This window comes from Hylobates moloch, unplaced genomic scaffold (genome assembly GCF_009828535.3).
Source record: "Hylobates moloch isolate HMO894 unplaced genomic scaffold, HMol_V3 SCAFFOLD_5, whole genome shotgun sequence".
Lineage (NCBI taxonomy): Eukaryota > Metazoa > Chordata > Mammalia > Primates > Hylobatidae > Hylobates > Hylobates moloch.
Window position 1 is genome coordinate 93,424,419 of NW_026652280.1, and position 22,617 is coordinate 93,447,035.

The 22,617-nt window shown below is 39.8% G+C and overlaps 1 protein-coding gene and 1 pseudogene across 32 annotated transcripts in view; one reads left to right on the top strand and one right to left on the bottom strand.

The window, feature by feature from the left end:
• SLMAP (sarcolemma associated protein) overlaps positions 1 to 22,617 on the bottom strand; it is a 176,633-nt gene that overhangs the window by 118,484 nt on the left and 35,532 nt on the right. The gene's annotated exons all lie outside the window — the stretch shown is intronic.
• Positions 1,587 to 12,157, top strand: LOC116468422 (pyruvate dehydrogenase E1 component subunit alpha, somatic form, mitochondrial-like; annotated as a pseudogene).

The window sequence follows — 22,617 nt, forward strand, 5'->3', positions numbered from 1 at the left end:
AGCACATGAAAAGATGCTAAACATCACTAATCATTAGAGAAATGCAAACAATGAGATACCACTTCACACCCATTAGGATAGCTACTCTCAAAAAAAGTAGAAAATAAGTGTTGGCAAAGATGTGGAGAAATTGGAACCCTTATGCACTGTTGGTGGAATGTAAAATGGTATAGCTACTGTGTTAAACAATATGGCAGTTCCTCAAAAATTTTGAAAAAGAATTACCATATGATCCAGCAATTCCCTTTCTGGGTATATAGCCAAAAGTAGGGTCTCAAAGAGATACTGGTACATCCATGATCATAGCAGCATTATTCACAATAGCTAAAATGTAAAAGCAACCCAAGTGTCCATCAACAGACGAATGGATAAACAAAATATGACATAAAAATATACATACAATAAAATATTATTCAGCCTTATAAAGGAAGGAAATTCTGACATATGCTACAACATGGATTAACCTTGAGGACATTATACTGAATCAAGTAAGCCAGTCACAAAAAGACAAAATACTATATAATTCCACTTATTTGAGGTAGTTTCAGGGGTCCAAAATCATGGAGGCAGAAAGTAGAATGGAGTCTGGCAGGGATTGGAGGGAGAAAAAAATGGAGACTTACTAATATGTAAAAACCTTCAGCTTTACATGATGAAAAGAGTTATGGAGATGAATGATGATAATGGTTACAGAACATTATGAATGTATATAATATCCTGAACTGTATACTTAAAAATGGCAACAATGATAAATTTTATGTTACATTTATTTTATCACAATAAAAAAACTTTTAAAGGCAGCTGGATATATAAGCCTAGAGTTCAGGGGAAGAAGTCTCAGCTTGAGATATAAATTAAGCTGTCATCAGCATATAAACAGAATTTAAAGCCAAGAGACAGGATGAGATCACCAAGGGAACGAGTACAGATAGACAACAGGTCCAAGGACATGGAGCAGTTCAAAGTTTCAAGGTCATGGAAAAGAGGACCAACCAAAAGAAATTGTAAAGAATGGCCAATAAGGTATGAAAAGAATCAAGAGAAAGTGATACGTCCTGGAAGCTATGTGAATAACGTCTTCCAAGAATGTGGGAGAGATCAACCCTCAAATGATGCTGATAGATCAAGTAAGGTAAGGGACAAACGCTGACCACTGGAAATAATCTGAAAGCCACCGACGACCTTGGCAAGAACAGTGTGGATGTAGCGGAAGATGAATGCCTTACCAGAACGATTCCAAAGAAAATGGACACAGAGGAATGAGAGGCTGTATATATGGAAAAATCTTTTAAGAAGTTTTGCTCTAAATGGAAGCAAATAAATGAGCAATGCTAATAGAGAAAGTGAAATCAACAGAATTTTTCTAATAAGAGAAAAATTGTTGCAGGATCCTTGGGGTGTCACTTTTCTGGCCAGAAACCTCTGTGGCTGGTGGTGCCCTTGCCTGAGTTTTGCTCGGGTCCATTGGGCTCATTCTGCCTACTTGGGCTGGCAGGCTGCACTCAGTTCACGCTACCAGCCTGGATCCCATGCCTGCCAAGGGCAAGCCAGGCATGGAGTGACAAGGGGTGTGTGAGTAAGCGAGCATGGGGTCCAACCACTGTGCACAGGCATGCCGCCTGCTGCAGTGGGGCAGGCAGCTCCAGGTGCCAGCATGGGTGCTGGCTCTCTGTAAGGCTGTGGCTAGATCAGGCACACTGCAAGCAGCTTCCATGGCTGCCACCAGGGAACGTGGTGGCACCCAGAAGCTTAGAGCCTCCAGGAACCACAGGGAACCAAAGAGTCACAGCCCTGGCTTGGGGAGCTCCAGGTCTGAGCTCCCTGAAGGGCTGCAGCTCTTCTCTCCTCTTTATCTGCAGTATGGCAAGCAAGGGGTATGTTTCAGCCCTGTTTGCGTTACAGCTCTTTCAGCCTTGCCTTTTGGCAGGTCTCAAGTTCTTGTCCTGTGTCCAGGAAGAAAGTGGTAGGCAGACAAGTGGAGGGTGAGCAAGGTGAAGAGGAGCTTTATTGAGCTTTATTCTATTGACAGAATAGTTCAGAGGAGGCCCTGAAGTGGGTAGCTCCTCTCTACAGGCAGGTCATCTCAACGTCTGCTCAGCTCTGGCTGAGCCCGAGGCTTTTACGGGCCTCAGAGGGGAGGAAATGTGAGCCAGTTGGTCCGTAAGCAGCCATGAGTGGGACCAGAAAAGGCACCACAAGTTCCCAGTTCTGTCTGTAGGGCTGGCCCCCAGCCTTTAGGCCCTCACTGGTCTGAAGGCAGGGCCTCACCAGGGACCCAACCCCTTCCACCCAGGAACCTGTCTGCCTCCTGCTGCTGCTCATGGTGCCCAGGCTGTAGGTGCCAAGGGGTACCTGCAGGCCAGTGCTGAGCTTCCCTCAGCCCCTCATTGGCTTCCTTCCTATGTTTGTCAGCACCCGAAGTCCAGAGGGGGCTGAGGTGACAGGAGGCTGGTGTGTCAGCACTGCCCTGAGCGTGTGCACACCTGGCTGGTCTGTAACAGCACCTGGGCTCCACTCTGACTTTGCTCTGAGATCAAATGGGCACCAACAGCAGGGAGAGGCCAGGAAGTGGAAGCAAGCACTTCCAAGCCTGCGAGGGCAGGGGGGCCTTTCTTCCTGGGCCCCCAAGAGTGCAGAGATGCCTGGGTCCACAGCCACAGTTTGTGTGGCTGCAGCTGCACCTGGGGGTGTGAGGGGTGGGCTCCTGCCTGCTCCATGGAATGGGAGGCCTGGGTGTGCAGCTGAGACTTGGGTGGCTGCAGCTGTGCCCGGAAGGGCAGGGCTCCTGCCTGCTCCCTGCCTCCACCAAGAGCACAAGGAGGCCAGGGTCCATAGTCATGACAAAGAAGGGCATTACATAATGGTAGGGGGATCAATTTAACAAGAAGAGCTAGCTATGCTAAATATATATATGCACCCAATACAGGAGCATACAGATTCATAAAACAAGTTCTTAGAGACCCACAGTGACTTAGACTGCCACACAATAATAGTGGGAGACTTTAACACCCTACTGTCAATATTAGATCAATGAGACAGAAAATTAACAAGGATATTGAGGACTTGAGCTCAGTTATGGATCAAGTGGACCTAATAGACATCTATAGAACTCTCCACCCCAAATCAACAGAATATACATTCTTCTCCGTGCCACATGGCACTTATTCTAAAACTGACCACATAATTGGAGGTAGTAAAACACTCTTCAGCAAATGCAAAAGAACAAAAATCATAATAAATAGTCTCTCAGACCACAGCGCAATCAAATTAGAACTCAATATTAAGAAACTCACTAAAAACCACACAACTGCATGGAAATTGAATAGCCTGCTCCTGAATGACTCCTGGGTAAATAAAGTAAGGCAGAAATCAAGAAGTTCTCTGAAACCAATGAGAACAAAGAGACAACACACCAGAATCTCTGGGACACAGCTAAAGCAGTGTTAAGAGGGAAATTTAAAGCACTAAATGCCCACATCAGAAAGCTAGAAGGATCTCAAATCGACACCCTAACATCACAATTAAAAGAGCTAGAGAAGCAAGAGTGAACAAATCCAAAAGCTAGCAAAAGACAAGAAATAACTAAGATGAGAGCAGAACTAAAGGAGCTCAAACATGAAAACCCCTTCAAAAAAAACTATGAATCTAGGAGCTAATTTTTTGAAAAAATTAACAAAATAGATAGACTGCTTGCTAGACCAATAAAGAAGAAAAGAGAGAAGAATTAGATAGACACAATAAGAAATGATAAAGGGGATATCACCACTGATCCCACAGAAATACAAACTACCAACAGAAAATAAACAACTCTATACAAATAACTAGAAAATCTAGAAGAAATACATAAAGTCCTGGACACATACCCCCTCCCAAGACTAAACCAGGAAGAAGCTGAATCCCTGAATAGACCAATAACAAGTTTTGAAATGGAGGCAGTAATTAACAGCCTGTCCAACAAAAAAAGCCTAGGACCAGACGGATTCACAGCCAAGTTCTACCAGAGGTACAAAGAGGAGCTGGTACCATTCCTTCTGAAACTATCCCAAACAATTGAAAAGGAGGGATTTCTCCCTAACTCATGTTATGAGGCCAGCATCATCCTGATACCAAAACTCTGGACATAACAAAAAAAGAAAACTTCAGGCCATCGATGCGAAAACCCTCAGTAAAATACTGGCAAACTGAATCCAGCAGCACATCAAAAACCTTATCCACCACGATCAAGTTGGCTTCATCCCTGGGATGCAAGGCTGGTTCAACATACGCAAATCAATAAACGTAATCCATCACATAAACAGAACCAATGAAAAAACCGCATGATAATCTCAATAGATGCAGAAAGGCCTTCGATAGAATTCAACATCCCTTCATGTTAAAAACTCCCAATAAACTAGGTGTTGATGGAACATATCTCAAAATAAGAGCTATTCAGGACAAACCCACAGCCAATATCATACTGAATGGGCAAAAGCTGGAAGCATTCCCTTTGAAAACCAGCACAAGACGGCCGGGCGCGGTGGCTCACGCCTGTAATCCCAGCACTTTGGGAGGCCGAGGCGGGTGGATCACGAGGTCAGGAGATCGAGACCATCCTGGCTAACACGGTGAAACCCCATCTCTACTAAAAATACAAAAAATTAGCCGGGCGAGGTGGCAGGCGCCTGTAGTCCCAGCTATGCGGGAGGCTGAGGCAGGAGAATGGCGTGAACCCCAGGGGGCGGAGCCTGCAGTGAGCCGAGATCGCGCCACTGCACTCCAGCCTGGGTGAAAGAGCGAGACTCCGTCTCAAAAAAAAAAAAGAAAACCAGCACAAGACAAGAATGCTTCTCTCACCACTCCAATTCAAATAGGAAGAATAAACAGGCAACCTACAGAATGGGAGAAAATTTTTGCAATCTACCCATCTGACAAAGGTCTAATATCTAGAATCTATAAGGAACTTAAACAGATTTACAAGAAAAGAACAACCCCATCAAAAAGTGGGCAAAGGATATGAACAGACACTTCTCAAAAGAAGACATTTATGCGGTCAACAAATATATGGAAAAAAGCTCAACATCACTGATCATCAGAGAAATGCAAATCAAAACCACAATGAGATACCATCTCACACCAGTCAGAATGTTGATTATTAAAAAGCTAAGAAACAACAGATGCTGGTGAGGCTGTGGAGAAATAGGAACACTTTTACACTGTTGTGGGAATATAAATTAGTTCAACCATTGTGGAAGACAGTGTGGTGATTCCTCAAGGATCTATAACCAGAAATACCATTTAACCCAGCAATCCCATTACTGGGTATACACCCAAAGGAATATAAATCATTCTACTATAAAGACACATGCACACATATGTTTATTGCAGCAGTATTTACAATAGCAAATACATGGAACCAACCCAAATGCCCATCAATGATAGACTGGATAAAGAAAATGTGGTACAGGCATGGTGGCTCATGCCTGTGGTCCCGGCAGTTTGGGAGGCTGAGGTAGGTGGATCACTTGAGGTCAGGAGTGCGAGAACAGCCTGGCCCACATGGTGAAACCCTGTCTCTACTAAAAATACAAAAAAATTGGCCAGGCATGGTGGCACATGCCTATAATCCCAGCTACTTGGGAGGTTGAGGCAGGATAATTGCTTGAAGCTGGGAGGCGGAGGTTGCAGTGGGCCAAGACTGTGCCACTGCACTCCAGCTTGGGTGACAGAGCAAGACTCTGTCTCAAAAAAAAAAAAAAAAAAAAAGAAAACAAGGTACATAAACACCATGGAATACTACGCAGCCATAAAAAGGAATGAGATCATGTCCTCTGCAGGGACACGGGTGAAGTTGGAAGCCATCATCCTCAGCAAATACAGAAACAGAAAACCAAACACCGCATGTTCTCACTCATAAGTGGCAGCTGAACAATGAGAACACATGGACACAGGGAGGGGAACAACACACACCAGGGCCAGTTGGGGGGCAGGGGGCGAAGGGAGGGAGAGCATTAGGACAAATGGCTAATGCATGCATTAATCTAATGCATTTAATTGAATGGCTTAAAACCTAGATGACAGGTTGATAGGTGCAGCAAACCACCACAGCACATGTATACCTATGTAACAAACCTACACGTTCTGCACTTATATCCCAGAACTTAAAGTAAAATTTACAAAAAAAATAAAATAAAAATTACCCCGTTTTACATACTAGCAAGAACAGAGAAAAGGAGCACTTGGCCCAACCCTGAGAATTAAGAGGATTCGTGAAGGAGCTGTCCCATGCTGAATCATTAAGGCTGAGTAAGAGTGAGTCGGGAAGTAGGGAGGGGACTGAAACATCATGAAAAACAAAGGTAAGACACAACATAGTGTGGGGTTGGTGGGGGGAGTCAAAAGGACTAGTATGTGATGTATGAGACTGAGAATGACAGGAGATGAGGCTAGAGAGGTAAGCAGTCACCAAGCCTTTTAGGACATATCATGCAGTACAACCTTTATCATATAGAGAACTTGCGACTATAGGGTTTAGGCAGGGACATACTGAGATCAAACTGATATTTCATTCAATGAAGAAGTACCTTGAAGAGTACCAGACTGAAGAGTTGGAGACCAGTTAAGAGGCTACTGAAATAAATAATAAGGCCCTGAATTACGACAGTGTTAGAAGTAGTAAGAGGGGCTCAGTGACAGAAACTATGTGTTCAGTGATAAAGGCAGCAGTTGGTAGCTTGCGCTACTGGACAGATAATACTAGTATCTGTATTTGGAAATACTGGAGCAAGGGTGGATAGTGAATGAATCACTTCAGTTTTGGATATGTTGCTTTTAGATTCACTATAAGGACATCTAGTATGTAAAGGTAAGCAGACAGGCAGAAAATTCAGACTTCAGGGTTCAATATATCTAAAAAGCATCCACATTTGAGTGGTCACCAAAATTATTCTAATAAATAAAATGATCCAAAAATAAGACTAACAGGGAAAACAATGACTGAACATTTAGGAACACACATTTGAGGAAAAACCAGTGGTAAAAAATGCTTGAAGGAATTTCATATAGTCAAAGAGGTACAAGGAAAATCAGCAAAAGTACCATCCAAGAGGCCAGGGAAACAGTCAAGGGCTAATACCTCCAACCAGTATACAAAGAGAAACCATAATGACTTGAAAAAGCCAACAGAGATCACAAGAGATCAAAAAAAGTCACATCAAATAACAATCTAGACTCTCTAATTCTGCTGTATTAACTTTTTGAAAATTAGCAGAACCTACTGGGACATCTCTTTCTGAGGTCTTAAAGTAGTGAAGTCAATCTTGAGTACAAAAGACTAAAATGATCAAACACAGATGTTTCCCTACCTATAGGAGAAGATCATTTACAGTGATAGATTATCTACAGTGAAGAAAATTATTAATATTATTGTAGTAAATTGGTACTACATATTTTTTATTTTTATTTTTTTGATTCAGGGTTCCACTCTGTTGCCCAGGCCGGAAAGCAGTGACATGATCATGGCTCACTGCAGCCTTGACCTCCCAGACACAGGTGATGTTCCTACCTCAGCCTCCCAGGTAGCTGGGACTACAAGTGCACACCACTACACTCAGCTAATCTTTTGTATTTTTTGTAGAGATAAGGTTTCACCATTTTGCCCAGGCTGGTCTCAAACTCCTAGGCTCAAATGACCTCCTGCCTCAACCTCCCAAAGTGCTGGGATTATAGGCGTGAGCCACCACACCTGGCCAATGTATTTTTAATAAGTCAAAACTTATTGTCAAGCACGATAAAATAGAAAATTTTTTATTTTATCATTCCTGACTTCTTAATCATCACACATTACCTTCTCACCTATGACTTCAAGTAAACTCAACTACTGACAGTATAAATGTCTTACAGCCCTATGTAACAAGGAAAAGCATTTAAGCATGGATGATGTAGAAACCTAGGCTAATAATTAGACAAAAATAATACAAATACAATAAAAATGTATCAGAAATGGAAATAATCGTTGATGTTAGATAAAAAAAGATGAAAGGTGAAAATAAATAGAGCAAGAGTCAATTTCTGTTTCTTGCTTTTGGCTCTATTTTATTACTTTTTGACAATCTGTCAAATTAAAAAATTATTTATTAAAAAATCACTTACTCTTAAGATGACTGTACTATGCTATACTAATTGGGAGTGACTCACAAATGTTTGGTCCCACCCATACAGAAGAACTCTACAAGGAACTTTTAAAAAGTCAACAGGAAGCATATTTTCAGATGAGTACCTAAAGCAATATCAGTAAAGAGTAGAAAGGACATGATAGAATTATTTACTTGAAATGGAAAAGTTAATTGCATTTTCTTGGAGTGGGGTGCGGGAAACTCCCAAGGTGTGAGTCATTGGATTAAAGAACAACTGGATTCAGGATTTAGGCGAGCTAGAAAGGCAGGATTCAAAACACAGCAGAGCAAGCATGCAGCTCTCCAGCCCAAAAAGACAAAAAAACCATGTTGGATTTGTGCCTCCAGAGTTTGAGTCAGACAGACAGAAAGAGAGTGGAGAGGAAGGCATGACCAGATTTGACTTCAGCACATGGGAAAATCTAAAACTGTTTTATCTTTTGGTTTATTTCTTCCTTTATTTATATAGTACTAAAACATTTAAATTACATTCAAGGAAACAAAAATGGAAGTTATTTCAAAATCTTACATCTACAAGGATCTAGATGGCTTTGCCACAATGCTTGGCACACAGACTAGACCAACAAAGTTAATGTCATCACAACCTCTCTAGCATTAGCACTAATTTGATTTTGTTAATTTAGTATAACCAACAAATTTATAAAATATTTATTGCTATGGTTACTAGCAAGAAGGAATGCCTGTTTATTCACTAGAGTACATGCATTCATCTTGAATAAACTGACTACTTAACTCCTTGGCCTATTTATCTATCATAATCTTGATGGCCTTTTTTAACACATGTACTCATGTTTCCAGTGTTAAAAAAGGCCATCAAGATTATGAGTATATACTCATGTTTCTATCCTAATGAATGCAAACATGCCCAATTTCCATTTTTGTCATTTTTCATGGAATCAAAGTTTTCAATGTTTATTTAGATGCTCACTGTTTTTATTTGCCTTCATTTGGTTTTAGACTGTAGTAGTTGCTCATCTACCAATAAATTCTGAAGTAGTTTTCATTATTACACTCATACTGTATAGTTTAGAACTTTTCACTTACCTGCTCCAATCACTGCACTTTAACTCTCTTACACCATTTAATTATGTATTTCTTCTCAAGTATAGTGCTATCATCCATTTTTTAAAAGAAACTTTTTTTGTGGCTAAGTAATTACATAAAATTAAATGGGCTCCAGGCAATTCTACTCCTAGAGAAATTACCCAACAGAAATGAGAGACACAAAGAATTGTACACAAATGTTCCTGGCAGTATTGTTCATAATAATCAAAAATTGGAAGCAATCTGAATGTCCATCAAACACTATATAAACAAAATATAGTATAGCTGAAATAAAAATGAATTAACTATTGATAGATTCTACAACATGCATGAACCTCAAAAACATAATGCTAAGTGAAGGAAACCAGCCAGATACAAAGACTACATATTACATGACATTATTTGTTTGAAATTTCTAGAATACGCAAATCTGTTACAGACAAAGAGCAGGCTGGGCGCGGCGGCTCAAGCCTGGGAGGCCGAGGCGGGTGGATCACTCGAGGTCAGGAGCTCGAGACCAGCCTGGCCAACATGGTGAAACCCCATACCTACTAAAAATATTTTTTAAAATTAGCCAGGCTTGGTGGCACACGCCTGTAATCCCAGTTATTCAGGAGGCTGAGGCAGGAGAATCATTTGAACCCAGGAGACGGAGGTTGCAGTGCGCTGAGATGATGCCACTGCACTCCAGCCTGGGCATAAAGAGCAAAACTCCACCTTTAAAAAAAAAAAAAAAAAGCACACAAAGAGCAGATTAGTAGTTGCCTAAGGCTGGGGCCGGGATATAGAATTAACTGCAAATGGCACAGGGAATTTTTTTTGGAGTGATGCAACTGTTTTACAGCTGAATTACAGTGATGGTTGCGTAACTGTATAGAACGACAAAAAAAAATTGACTTCAAGTACTTGACTTACATTTATAATAGGTGAATTTTATGGAATGTAAATTATATCTCAATAAAGCTGTTTTTAAGAAACCAGTGAACACAGGAAGGATAAAAACAACAAAATATAAATATACACATACACATATTTTAACCTTGAAACATAAAAATTTAAAGGATTCAGTTTGTTACTGTCAAATGTAGCAAAAAGTATTTTAAATAATAAATATTCAGTGCTTCCAAGAGTACCATAAAAGAAACTTTTCACAAGCTGATCATCATGAGAATGCAAATTGGCACAATTTGCACAATTGGCACAAACTACTGGAAAGTAGTTTGGCAAGGCATACCAAGAGAGCATTAAAAATGTGCCCTTTGATCTACCCTAAATGTGCCCTGAGAATCTACCCTAAAGAAATAATTTAAAAAATGAATAAAGATCAGGGTATTAAGATACTGAGCAAAGCATGATTTATAATAGTTAAAAAAAAAACAGGAAAAACAGTAAATATTCAACAATGGAAGAATGGATAAGAAGATTACAGCCTATCCATGAATATTATGTTCCCTTAAAAAATGTCTGTGGGCCTGCAGCCTGGTGCAGAGTATAACATCCTGGCCACTGCTGCTTGCATTGGAGAGGAAGATGCCCACCTCCATTTCACCCTGTGTGGTGGGTTCACCCAGAAGCCAGCTAGCAGAGTGCTGGTAGCATTCTGTAATTTTGCAAATGAGGCAAACTTGAAATTAAGAAATGTAACCTCAATGGCTGGAAGAGGGCTTGCCTATCACAATAGTGCTCACCAGGGAAGACAGACTCAAATATTACAGGATGACGCAGACTGTTCATCAAATGTAATTTTAAAACGGACCTTTCTGTTTATACAGCTGATTTGCTATATATTGTCATAAAAAATGACAGAAATTATTCACATTTCTGTCATTTTTGTGATGCCAGGAAGACTGTTGGGATGAGGAGGAGGGGAAGGACTTGAAGCCAGGATAAATCCCACAGATCATCTCATCACAGCCTATTAGGCTCATGGCTTTAGCTTTACTCATGAACTTTCTGTCCCAGAAATTCTTGTAGAGCTTACAGGACAAAGAGGAGGTTGTGCTAAAGGAAAAGTAGGATCAATGCATATGTATGCCAAGAACTTCTACAGGAGCCATGGCATTGTCAGAGCTCAGATCTCCTGGGAGCTGGTATTGGCTTGGCCTGTGAGTATAACGGAAAACATGAGGTCTGAATGACTTTATATTTGAAGTACAATATAGCCGCTTTGTGGAAATTACCTCATATTTTCATCTGTGAGAATAAAACTGCTATGGAATAAGAGCATCTGTTGAGACAGCAGCACCCAGCACTGATTACTATAAGAGAGGGAATTTTGTACCTGGACTAAGGATAGACAGAATGAATATTCTATGTGTCCATGAGGCAACAAAGTTTGCCTGTTGTATATGTGGAAAGGGGACCATACTGATGAAGCTGCAGACTTACCATTATCAAGGCACAGTGTAAGTGATCCTGGAGTCAGTTGTACACAAGAAGAAATTCAAGAAGCAAGAGGACTGAGTCTATTATGCTTCTCAAAGATAAAATGGTAAATAGCAATCTTGCCAATGTTAAAGAATAAACGGACAGCCGGGCAGAGTGGCTCACAACTGTAATCCCAGCATTTTGGGAGGCCAAGGCAGGCAGATCACCTGAGGTCAGGAGTTCGAGATCAGCCTGGCCAACATGGTGAAACCCCGTCTCTACTAAAAATACAAAAATTAGCCAGGTGTGGTGGTGGATGCCTGTAATCCCAGCTACTTGGGAAGCCGAGGCAGGAAATCGCTTGAGCCCAGGAGGTGGAGGTTGCAGTGAGCCGAGATGGCACCACTATACTCCAGCCTGGGCTACAGAGAGAGACTCTGTCTCAAAAAAAAAAAAAAATGAAAGGAAACCAATATTGATACAACTGATCCCAAACTACCTTTGCAAGAATTAGGCCATTACATTTATTGCATTTTGAAGTTTATGATGTAAATCAGTGGATCCAGTTTAAGTAGATTTTTATTTTTTTAAGACAGGGTCTTACTCTGTTGCCCAGGCTGGATTGCAGTGGTGCAATCACAGCTCACTGTAACCTCAAATCTCTGGGCTCATGCAATCCCCCTGCCTTAGCCTCCAGAGTAGAATCAGATCATTTTAAGGGGATACTGTAAATTTACTATTATGCCTCAATGGAACATCCATGGTCAACTGTAAGAAACTTTGTATTCTTAATTTTGTTAAAACAAACAAGCAAACCCAAAAGCTCGCGAATATGTTTGTACTATGGCATAAAATAAAGTTTTAAAAGTTGGGAAAAAAATTTAATGAGTTCCAAAGGTCCACTGGTGCAATAGAAAATACATCATCCTGATGTTCCAGAGCTCCCCTATTTTCCTCCACAGAAGCAAACACGTTATCAGCCTCTTATATATTAAAAAATGGAAATTTTAACTGAAAAATAAAAACAGCAAACAGAAAAAGCTCAAAATGTTTAAAGGAAAAGCTCATAAATTCTTACTTTCAGAAAGAAAAACGTGGAGAGAAATATAAATACTAAGTAATTAACAGGACCCAAGTTATTAGCAGAAGATACGAAAAGTAAACATGGGGAATTTGGAGGCATTGAGTTAAATCTCTGCAACACATCAGGTAGTAATTCTTTGACCTTAGGCAAACAACATCCTAAAATAAAATCCAGTCCCTAAGGCAAGAGCCTTTTCCTCCATCAGTAGGTCACAAAGCTGTCTTGGGCTGGCTTTACCTGTCAAGCCAGAAGACACACTACCTCTCTTCTGTAATGGGTTAGCTAGCTATATTTAATGAACAAAAGTTATTACGATTAGCAAAGAATATCCTTTAACATCTGTTATAAGTATCCCTTAGCATCCGTTATTGTATCCCTTAACTGTAGCAAACTCCTACCTTTTGCTTCCTGGCAATGTTACTCTAACTTACACTCAACACAGAAATGATGACTGGATTCCTGCATTGGGCTGCTTCTGCAGCTACACCATGCAGAGATGGGGAGAGCTTCTGAAGATCTAAGAATAAATATATTAAAATGTAATTTCCATTCTTACCCCATAAGGAAATAATATAATCATTTTTATTACGACTGCAACTATAAACTGAGTGAGGCACTCTAGAGTGACTTGCTCACTGACAACATTTCCAAAGCAATACAATAACTGAGTCAGTATTCACTGAAGACTTATCTCATATAGACAGTGAAATAAAATAATATTATAAAAGTAACACTTCTGCAGTCTTTGCTCAGAGTTCCAAAAGTGAATTTCAATATGGTTGCTGACTCTGAAAGTGATTTTCAGATTTCTCTCTTAACAGCATTTGGCTACATTTCTTTTTCTGGGATTAAGTTAAATAACATCTGTGCATCAATTGAGTTAAACTAGAGGTCATGCTTTACCAACTTTTAGCTGAGTTTATGTCATAATGTTAGCTTTTCCTAGAATAGGCTAGTCAACTGAGCTATAATATATATTCTCTTGGGTTTTATGCCATTTCCTAAATTTAAAATTAAAACATCAGTTGAGGAAAAATAGCTACAACCTAACAGCCCATGCAACTTAGATTAAGCTGCATACAACATTAGTTTCAAAACAAAGAGAGTCAGAAAACACTCTAGAAAATCAAGTACGAGGCCCGGCGCGGTGGCTCACGCTTGTAATCCCAGCACTTTGGGAGGCCGAGGCGGGCAGATCACAAGGTCAGGAGATCGAGACCATGGTGAAACCCCATCTCTACTAAAAATACAAAAAATTAGCCGGGCGTGGTGGCGGGTGCCTGTAGTCCCAGCTACTCGGAGAGGCTGAGGCAGGAGAACGGCGTGAACCCGGGAGGCGGAGCTTGCAGTGAGCTGAGAACGCGCCACTGCACTCCAGCCTGGGTGACAGACCGAGACTCCATCTCAAAAAAAAAAAAAAAAAAAAAAAAAGAAAATCAAGTATGAGATTTTTAGTGCTAAAAAGGACTACAAAATACCTCGTCAATGAGGTAACTTAGGGCCCCAAAGCAGCCACCTATAGAAGAACAAGACAAGTAAACAAAGGAAGTCCAAAGTCCAAAATATTCTACTTCACAAATAGCTTCAGCAATCCTGAAAATACCTAAATAAAAAATTAAACTTTCAAATGACAGACAAATTTAAGAAACCACCTACCTGACTAAAAATATTCTTGGTAATAAATAACTGCTTAGAAAGGAGCTTACATACCAATAAAATTAGTTAACATTTATTTAGTCTTTACTGTGTGCCATGCCATGTATGCCTTCACATATATTAACTCATTTAATTCTCACAGCCCCGTGAGGTATTATTATTATCTGCACTTTACAAATGAAAAAAACCCTAAGGCACAATGAAGCTAAATTTCTTGCCAAAAGTCACCAAGGTAATAAGAGGTGAAACCAGGATATGAACCCATGCAGTGACCTCCAAAGCTGTCATCCCTAATTCCTCATTCCTGACTTCCAGATCTTTACCGCTCTACCATACTGTCTATTTTAGTCCAACTCATCACTTTGCAGATAAGCAAACTGTGCTCCTCAAGGAAGAGATAAAATTCATTCAAGGTTTCTAACTATTTAATAACATAACTGGTACTAAACTCAGGTTTCCTATTCATATTATGAGGCTTTTCACATTTAACCTTTTTCAAAAATAATTTATTTTGTTTTTCCAAGTATAAAATACTTGTTGAAATCAGAAGAATATAATAAAGTACAGAAGAAAATTGAAATAACACCTCCCAGCTTCCAAGAATAACCACTATCAACAGTTTAACATATTGCTTTATATGCACTACACGACTAACATTCCACTCTCCTGCCTCGTATTTTTTTTTTTTTTTTTTTTTGAGACAGAGTTTCATCCTTGTTGCCCAGGCTGGAGTGCAATGGCGCAATCTTAGCTCACTGCAACCTCCGCCCCCCAGGTTCAAGAGATTCTCCGGTCTCAGGCTCTCCAGTAGCTGAGATTACAGGCACTCGCCACCAGGCCTGGCTAATTTTGTATTTTTAGTAGAGACAAGGTTTCTCCATGTTGGTCAGGCTGGTCTCAAACTCCCGACCTCAGGTGATCTGCCCACCTCAGCCTCCCAAAGTGCTGGGATTACAGGCATGAGCCACCGCACCTGGCATTTTTTTTTTTAAGATACAGGATCGCACTCTGTCACCCAGGCTGGAGGGCAGTGGTACAATCATAGCTCACTGTAACCTCCAACCCCTGGGCTCAAGTGATCCTTCTGCCTCAGCCTCCCAAGTAGCTGGGACTATAGGCACATGCCACCATGCTCGGCTAATTTAAAAAAAAAAAATTGTAGAGACGGGGGTCCTACTACGTTGCCCAAGCTGGTCTCGAACTCCTGGCCTCAAGTGATCTCTCACCTCGGTCTCCCAAAGTGCTGAGATTACAGACATGAGCCACCATATCCAGCCCCTTGCCTTGAATTTTTAAAAAATTTTAGAGACATACACTACATATAGTTGCATTTTTGACATTTTCACTGATATCATCCCATGGCATTAAGTATTTTTGACAATGTGACTTGGTGGTTATATGACATTTCATTAATTTATTTAACCATATGTCTACTGACTATATGTGGTTAATTTTACAATCAGTCTCTGTGATGAAACTGTTATACACACGTCTTTATGTAACATCTCTGATAATGTTCTTAGATTAGGTCCTTAGAAATGACATTACTGTGACTTAAAGGGTATAATAATAGCTAATACTTATATGGTGATTGTTGCCAAATCGTTCTAAGTGCTTTGCAGATATTCTAAGTTATATATATCCACAGATATTCTAAGTGCTTTACAGCTATATCCTAGCTAATCCTTGCAACAATCCTATGAGGGAGGAAACGAAGGCCCAGAGAGAACAAGTGATTTGTCCAAAATCAGCCAGGAAGTGACACAGCCACGATTCACACCCAGGTAGTTAGGCTCCACGATCCATGCTCTTAATTACTAGGCTAGACTATTCTAATTCCACAGTCTTTCAACCATAACATGCAAAGTCTCCTGGAAGTTTATTACAAATACATAAAACAACTGAGGGACTTTTATTTTACTAAACATCCCAGAAGACTCTACCATTTGAAAACTACTATTCTGATTTTAACAACAACAAAAAAGAGCAGAACACTTAATAAAACTCCTCCCATAAAACCTTTGATAGTTGTATTGGTGGACGTTTTAAATATAGAAGGGAGAGTCAAGTAAGAGAGTACTCAAAATGGTTAAAATACATGTTCATGGCCTTATATTAGGCAATGGCTTCTTAGAAATGACACCAAAGGCACAAATTACAACATAAATTTAAAGTGTTTTAATTACTAAAAATTATTTATAAAAATAAAAATGGATAAATTTGACTTCATCAAAATTCAAAATGTTTACGCTTTAAAAGATACTATCAGGACAAATACTATATGATTCCATTTATTTGAGGCACCTAGAATAGGCAAAATCCTAGAGACAGAAAGTAGAATAGAGGTTACTAGAGGCTGGGGGAGGGGGAAAGGGAGAGCTATTATTTAATGGGTACAGTGTTTCTGTTTGGGATGACGAAAAAGTTCTGGAAATGGAGGTTATAGTTGCACAACACTGTGAATGTACTTCATGCCACGGAAATGTACACTTAAAATTGTACAAATGGTACATTTTATGTTATGCATATTTTACCACAATCAACAAAAAAAGATACCACCAAGACAACCCACAGAATGAGGGTACTTACAAATCATTTATCTGATACAGGAATTATATCCTGAATATACAACTGATAATCCAATTTTTCTTTTCTTTCTTTTTTTTGAGATGCATTCTCTCTCTGTTGCCCAGGCTGGAGTACAGTGGCGTGATCTCAGCTTACTGCAACCTCTGCCTGCCAGGCTCAAGCAATTCTCCTGCCTCAGCCTCCCAAATAGCTGGAACTACAGGTGTGCGCCATCATGCCCAGTTAATCTTTTGTATGTTTAGTAGAGACGGGGTTTCACGATGCTGGCCAGGCTGGTCTCAAACTCCTGACCTCATGATCCGCCCACCTCGGCTTCCCACAGTGCTGCGATTACAGGCGTGAGCCACCATGCCCAGCCCCAATTTTTCAAAAGGATATAAATCAATATTTCTCCAAAAAAGATACATACGAATGTCTGATAAGGACATGAAATGATGCTCAATTATTAGTCATTAGATTATCAGATTATTAGTCATTAGAGAAATACAAATCAAAATCATTAGATACCATTTCATACCCATCTGATGGCTACAAAAAAGACCAACATTAAGAAGTACTGACCAGGAAGTGGAGAAATTCCTGATGGGAATGGTATAGGCACCTTGGAAAACATTTTGGCAGTTCCTCAAAATGTTAAACATGGAGTTACCATATTACCTAAAAATTCAATTCCAAGGTATGTACCCAAGAGAGGTGAACACAAATTCACACAAAAGCTTGTACACAAACTTTCATAGTGACATTATTCATAACAGCCGAAAGTAGAAAATAGAAACTCAAATGTCCATCAGCTGATTAATGGATAAATAAAATGTGGTAGCTATCTCTAGAATGGAATTTCATCCAGCAATGCAATACTTATATAAACTAGAACTTAGAGGAACCTTGAAAATGCTAAATGAAAGAAGCCAGACACAAAAGACCACATGTTATATCATTCCATCGATACAAAATGTCCAGACAGGCAAATCTAGAGAGACAGAAAGCAGATTACTGGTTGCCAGGGTCTGAAGGGAGGAGAAAATGGGGGGGATGACTGCTAATGAATACAAACTTTCTTTTGGGAGTGATGGAAATGTTCTAGAATTAGGTAGTGGTAACAGATGCACAATTTTGTGAATATACTAAAGACCACTATAGTGTACACTTAAAAAGTAAAAATGAACTAAAATGGTTGAGAAGTTCATAAAAACATAAATTTTGAAATGAAGTGCTTATAAGTGGTAATGTAAGCCTGTAAGTATGTGAATTTTGAGACAGAATCAGGACAGTAAAAGCCGAAGGATAAAGACAAAGTCTTTGTGGTAACTACAGACAATGGAGACAAAGATGGAAATGCCAAAACTGTAGAAAACTAAGAACCAGGAGAGTATAGTATACGAACAGAATTTTGGAAAGTTCTATCAAAATGCATACTAAAGAAGTTAGAAAAGTGAGTTTCAGAATAGGGAGAAAATAAAAAGAATAGCCACCAAAACTAAATCACTGAATGACTCATCTAAAAAGTTTCCTGATGACTTTAAAAAGCTATTTTTTTGTTTTTAAGAAAGGGTCTGTCTCCCCATCAGTGTGCTGTATTCAGGAAACCCATCTCACATGCAGAGACACACATAGACTCAAAATAAAGGGATGGAGGAAGATCTACCAAGCAAATGGAAAACAAAAAAAGGCACGGGTTGCAATCCTAGTCTCTGATAAAACAGACTTTAAACCAACAAAGATCAAAAGAGACAAAGAAGGCCATTACATAATGGTAAAGGGATCAATTCAACAAGAAGAGCTAACTATCCTAACTATATATGCACCCAATACAGGAGCACCCAGATTCATAAAGCAAGCCTTAGTGACCTACAAAGAGACTTAACACTCCCATACAATAATAATGGGAGACTTTAACACCCCACTGTCAACATTAGACAGATCCACGAGACAGAAAGTTAACAACGATACCCAGGAATTGAACTCAGCCCTGCCCCAAGCGGACCTAATAGACATCTACAGAACTCTCCGCCCCAAATCAACAGAATATACATTTTTTTCAGCACCACACCACACCTATTCCAAAATTGACCACATAGTTGGAAATAAAGCTCTCCTCAGCAAATGTAAAAGAACAGAAATTATAACAAACTGTCTCTCAGACCACAGTGCAATCAAACTAGAACTCAGAATTAAGAAACTCACTCAAAACTGCTCAACTACATGGAAACTGAACAACCTGCTCCTGAATGACTACTGGGTACATAATGAAATGAAGGCAGAAATAAAGACGTTCTTTGAAACCAACGAGAACAAAGACACAACATACCAGAATCTCTGGGACACATTCAAAGCAGTGTGTAGAGGGAAATTTATAGCACTAAATGCCCACAAGACAAAGCAGGAAAGATCCAAAATTGACACCCTAACATCACAATTGAAAGAACTAGAAAAGCAAGAGCAAACACATTCAAAAGCTACCAGAAGGCAAGAAATAACTAAGATCAGAGGAGAACTGAAGGAAATAGGGACACAAAAAACCCTTCAAAAAATTAACGAATCCAGGAGCTGGTTTTTTGAAAAGATCAACAAAATTGACAGACCGCTAGCAAGACTAATAAGGAAGAAAAGAGAGAAGAATCAAATAGATGCAATAAAAAACGATAAAGGGGATATCACCACCAATCCCACAGAAATACAAACTACCATCAGAGAATACTACAAACACCTTTACGCAAATAAACTAGAAAATCTAGAAGAAGTGGATAAATTCCTCGACACATACACCCTCCCAAGACTAAACCAGGAAGAAGTTGAATCTCTGAATAGACCAATAACAGGCTCTGAAATTGTGGCAATAATCAATAGCTTACCAACCAAAAAAAGTCCAAGACCAGATGGATTCACAGCCAAATTCTACCAGAGGTACAAGGAGGAGCTGGTACCATTCCTTCTGAAACTATTCCAATCAATAGAAAAAGAGGGAATCCTCCCTAACTCGTTTTATGAAGCCAGCATCATCCTAATACCAAAGCCTGGCAGAGACACAACCAAAAAAGAGAATTTTAGACCAATATCCTTGATGAACATTGATGCAAAAATCCTCAATAAAATACTGGCAAACCGAATCCAGCAGCACATCAAAAAGCTTATCCACCATGATCAAGTGGGCTTCATCCCTGGGATGCAAGGCTGGTTCAACATACGCAAATCAATAAATGTCATCCAGCATATAAACAGAACCAAAGACAAAAACCACATGATTATCTCAATAGATGCAGAAAAGGCCTTTGACAAAATTCAACAGCCCCTCATGCTAAAAACTCTCAATAAATTAGGTATTGATGGGACGTATCTCAAAATAATAAGAGCTATCTATGACAAACCCACAGCCAATATCATACTGAATGGGCAAAAACTGGAAGCATTCCCTTTGAAAACTGGCACAAGACAGGGATGCCCTCTCTCACCACTCCTATTCAACATAGTGTTGGAAGTTCTGGACAGGGCAATTAGGCAGGAGAAGGAAATAAAGGGTATTCAATTAGGAAAAGAGGAAGTCAAATTGTCCCTGTTTGCAGATGACATCATTGTATATCAAGAAAACCCCATTGTCTCAGCCCAAAATCTCCTTAAGCTGATAAGCAACTTCAGCAAAGTCTCAGGATACAAAATCAATGTACAAAAATCACAAGCATTCTTGTACACCAATCACAGACAAACAGAGAGCCAAATCATGAGTGAACTCCCATTCACAATTGCTTCAAAGAGAATAAAATACCTAGGAATCCAACTTACAAGGGATGTGAAGGATCTCTTCAAGGAGAACTACAAACCACTGCTCAATGAAATAAAAGAGGATACAAACAAATGGAAGAACATTCCATGCTCATGGGTAGGAAGAATCAATATCGTGAAAATGGCCATACTGCCCAAGGTAATTTATAGATTCAATGCCATCCCCATCAAGCTACCAATGACTTTCTTCACAGAATTGGAAAAAACTACTTTAAAGTTCATATGGAACCAAAAAAGAGCCCACACTGCCAAGTCAATCCTAAGCCAAAAGAACAAAGCTGGAGGCATCACGCTACCTGACTTCAAACTATACTACAAGGCTACAGTAACCAAAACAGCATGGTACTGGTACCAAAACAGAGATATAGATCAATGGAACAGAATAGAGCCCTCAGAAATAATGCTGCCTATCTACAACCATCTGATCTTTGACAAACCTGACAAAAGCAATGGGGAAAGGATTCCCTATTTAATAAATGGTGCTGGGAAAACTGGCTAGCCATATGTAGAAAGCTGAAACTGGATCCCTTCCTTACACTTTACACAAAAATTAATTCAAGATGGATTAAAGACTTACAGGTTAGACCTAAAACCATAAAAACCCTGGAAGAAAACCTAGGCAATACCATTCAGGACATAGGCATGGGCACCTTCATGTCTAAAACACCAAAAGCAATGGCAACAAAAGCCAAAATTGACAAATGGGATCTAATTAAACTAAAGAGCTTCTGCACAGCAAAAGAAACTACTATCAGAGTGAACAGGCAACCTACAAAATGGGAGAAAATTTTTGCAACCTACTCATCTGACCAAGGGCTAATATCCAGAATCTACAATGAACTCCAACAAATTTACAAGAAAAAAAACAAACAACCCCATCAAAAAGTGGGCGAAGGACATGAACAGACACTTCTCAAAAGAAGACATTTATGCAGCCAAAAAACACATGAAAAAATGCTCATTATCACTGGCCATCAGAGAAATGCAAATCAAAACCACAATGAGATATCATCTCATACTGGTCAGAATGGCCATCATTAAAAAGTCAGGAAACAACAGGTGCTGGAGAGGATGTAGAGAAATAGGAACACTTTTACACTGTTGGTGGGACTGTAAACTAGTTCAACCATTGTGGAAGTCAGTGTGGCGATTCCTCAGGGATCTAGAACTAGAAATACCATTTGACCCAGCCATCCCATTACTGGGTATATATCCAAAGGATTATAAATCATGCTGCTATAAAGACACATGCACACGTATGTTTATTGTGGCACTATTCCCAATAGCAAAGACTTGGAACCAACCCAAATGTCCAACAACGATAGACTGCATTAAGAAAACGTGGCACATATACACCATGGAATACTATGCGGCCATAAAAAATGATGAGTTCATGTCCTTTGTAGGGACATGGATGAAGCTGGAAACCATCATTCTCAGCAAACTATCCCAAGGACAAAAAACCAAACACCGCATGTTCTCACTCATAGGTGGGAATTGAACAATGAGAACACATGGACATGGGAAGGGGAACATCACACTCCGGGGACTGTTGTGGGGTGGGGGTAGGGGGGAGGGATAGCATTAGGAGATATACCTAATGTTAAATGATGAGTTAATGGGTGCAGCACACCAACATGGCACATGTATACATATGTAACAAACCTGCACATTGTGCACATGTACCCTAAAACTTAAAGTATAATAATAATAAAATTAAAAAAAAAAAAAGAAACAAAAAAAGAAAGGGTGTGTCTGTCACCCAGGCTGGAATACAGTAACTCAAACACATCTCACGGCAGCCCTAACCTCTTGGGCTAAAGTGATCCTCCCATCTCAGAGTCCTGAGTAGCTGGGGCTACAGGAACACACCATCACACCCAGCTATTTTTTTTTTTTTTTTTTTTTTTAAGAAAGATAGATCTCACT